The 3166-nt window shown below is 46.2% G+C and overlaps 1 non-coding gene across 1 annotated transcript; it reads right to left on the bottom strand.

Moving 5' to 3' along the window:
• Positions 1-223: 223 nt before the first annotated feature.
• LOC141616173 (small nucleolar RNA R71) lies at positions 224-330 on the bottom strand. Its single transcript, XR_012530536.1, has one exon. It is a non-coding gene; the product is annotated as a small nucleolar RNA R71 (small nucleolar RNA).
• Between the last annotated feature and the right edge of the window lie 2836 nt (positions 331-3166).

Genomic DNA, 3166 nt, shown 5'->3' with positions numbered 1-3166 from the left:
TGCAGCCAAGCATATGGAGATATTTATTGATTATTGCTGCTCTATACCCCCGCCGACCGGTGTGACCCAGGACCAGATAAAGGAGACCATGTTTATATTCTCACTCCGCGATGCTGCAAGGGAGTGGTACAGAGATCTGGACCGAGCTGCTAATGGGATCACCGACTGGAATTCTTTAGCCTTGGGATTCTACAAGAAATAATTTTCTGCCTCAAAGACGAATGCTATTAGAGCTCAAATCACGAGCTTTAAACAGGGGCCAGATGAGAACTTCCATGAGGCATGGGTCCGTTTCAAGAAGCTGGTGCGAACCATTCCGCATCATGGGTTTGAGAAGTGGAGCCTATGCAATCAGTTCTACAATGGGCTCTATGACGATCAAAGGGCTATCCTGGATGCGACAGCTAATGGCAGATTCCAGGAGAATACGGGGGAGACTAAGGGGTGGAAGATCATTGATGACTTGGCCACCCACAAAGCTGAGTATGGGAATTCCTGGGGAAATCAAAGGAGAGCTGCTGAATCTCCTTCTGTAGCTGCATTAGAAGCTCTCACGGCGAGATTTGACAAGTACGAGTTGGGAGGAGCTTCCAAAGGAGGGATTTACCATGTAAACGCTGTTTCAGACGGTCCTTTCGTCTGTAAAAGATGTGGAGCTGAAGGACATGTTTCAGACAATTGTCCTAGTCCCTTCGAGTCTTGCGCTGCCTTTCAACATTATAGGCAGACAAATACTTACTATGAGCCGAATGTCCACCCCAACTTGAGGTGGAGTAGCCAAAATGTCTTGAATCCGACTCAACCTCCACAAAGAACAAAGCAGAACAAATGAACTATGTGCCCCCTCATAAGCAACAACAGCCCAAAAGCCCCCGTATGTCCCACAAAGAAGAAAGAAACAAACCCAAGGTTCTGATTTCAATGAGTTGAAGAATTTGTTGCTGAAGGAATCCCAGGCTAGAGAGGCCGGGATGAAGATGTTGGAGAGCCAAATTGCTCAATTGGCTAGCAAGAACACAACTCGAGCTCCGGGACACTTACCGACTCAGACGGAGCAAAAAGAGACCCTTAATGCTATCACTTTGAGGAGCGGATCTACCCTTGAAGGGCCTGCTATGATAGAGGATGCCCCTGAAAAAGATGACGCAGAACCGAGTCAGAAGAAAGCTGGAACGAACAAAAGCAAGAAAAAGACGATCAGCAGGTATGTCAGTCGATCGACTGACATACCCGGTCGATCGACTGAAGTGCGACAAACAGTAGCTTCTTGACCTGTACAAGTCAGTCGATCGACTGACCAACCTGGTCGATCGACTGAAATTGCTGCTGAAGGTGATTCTTTTCGTCCTCCAATGCCCGATAACCTGAGGGATCACTTGTTTCGGGGTACTACTGGCCCAAAAATATTGAGGACAGACCCGAATGCTGATGGGTCCGTTCCGGTTCCGAAGTACGACCCTCTGTCGATTAATGGTTCACATTTGAGACGGTCTGAAGAGGGGTCGAGCTACAACAAGGAGAAGGTTGTGGACTTCCAGCCAAAGTCCACCGATGCCGGCATGAGAGATCTAGAGAAGAGGGCCAAGTTGCTACTTTCAACCCCTTATCCAGAGAGATTGGTGCCGACAAAGGAACATGTATCATTTAATAAGTTTGAAAAGGTTATTCGTAGTTTAAATGTGCAAGTTCCTTTCCTCGAATTAGTCAATCAAGTGCCTGCCTACACAAAATTCATGAAGCAATTACTGTCTAAAAAGAAGTCACTTGAAACTGTGCATACTGTCGCACTAACTGAGGAGACCTGCTCTTATTTGACCCATACTGCACCCCTTAAGCTAGAAGACCCGGGTTATTTTTCTGTCCCATGTAATATTGGCACATTTCCTATAGAGAAAGCCTTATGTGACCTAGGAGCCAGTATTAGTATAATGCCCTTGAGTCTTGCTAGGAAGCTCAAATTGACTAGGTTTGCAGTAACCAACATGACAGTACAGATGGTTGATCACTCTGCGGTCCAGCCAATAGGAGTCTTAGAGGACATCCCCGTGCAAATAGGGAAGTTTTTCTTTCCTGTTGACTTCGTTGTGCTCGATATGCCCGAAGATGCCCACATCCCTATCATTTTGGGTAGACCATTCCTGCACACTGCTGGTGCAGTTATTGATGTTGGTTTGGGAACTTTGACCTTTAAGGTAGGCAAGCATTCCATTGTCTTTGCCCATACAGCTAGGAAGAAAGACCCCATGTGGCCTGTCACTTGCAATACGGTTTCTGAAAAGAAATCTTATTTTATACTTCCTGATATGCATGTCTCTATTCCTACTCCTGTTGTGACACCTCCGCCCCAGATTGGGAGCAAAGTGGGGGAAGATTCTACTGTTTTAGATATTGCAGGAGCTGGTTTGGGGAAGGAAGAGCCATATGTTGCTCCAGCTGTGAAGGAGCCAATTGTTCAAAGAGGTGGTCTAGGATGCCTTAGCTATGGCACTGATGAGGAGCCGGAAGATGAGCCAGTCAAAGCAACGGAGTCTGATCTGGATTCCGACGAGTCAGAGGAAGTCATTGAGTGGGAAGATGTCCGACATGTTGATCCGTTGAGCTTGTCGGATGATGAAGTTGAGAAGAGTGCCGCTGAGAAGATGAGCACTGTTGAGGCTACCTCTTGTGACCAGAAGCCAGTCAAGTGGGCCATTCCATGGCCGTTCTTGATCAACTATTAGTTGATTGAGACTTCTTCAAAACATTTACATTTTATTTGCTTTTGAACCTTTTTATTTATTGCTTTTGTGTGCGCGAGACTTCGCAATTTATTTCGTTTGCTTAGGATTTTAAACACTTAGGATGGTTACTTTGGGTTTTGCGCAATTTTGGGCGCGTATTATTGTGCATTTGTAGGTTTTTAGACCTTATTAGCTCAAGTTCTCGAGCTAATTGAGAAATCAGAAAGTTGCAGCAGTATTTCCAGTCGATCGACTGACCCTTATGGTCGATCGACTGAGCTGCACAGTTCCACGAGCTTCTGTTCCTGTTCACCTGGTCGATCGACTGGGTGAGATGGTCGATCGACCGTTGCCTGCTGCTGTACCTATTAACGACCTTTCCCCTGCTGTGTTTGGTCGTTTTGCGGAATTAAGGGAGTCTTTCCTTCTCTTTATTTTCCGACATA

The sequence above is a fragment of the Silene latifolia genome, chromosome 11, assembly GCF_048544455.1.
Source record: "Silene latifolia isolate original U9 population chromosome 11, ASM4854445v1, whole genome shotgun sequence".
In the NCBI taxonomy this organism is placed as follows: Eukaryota; Viridiplantae; Streptophyta; class Magnoliopsida; order Caryophyllales; family Caryophyllaceae; genus Silene; species Silene latifolia.
The sequence above is the reverse complement of the archived record's forward strand: the minus strand, read 5'-3'. Positions and strand labels throughout refer to the sequence as shown.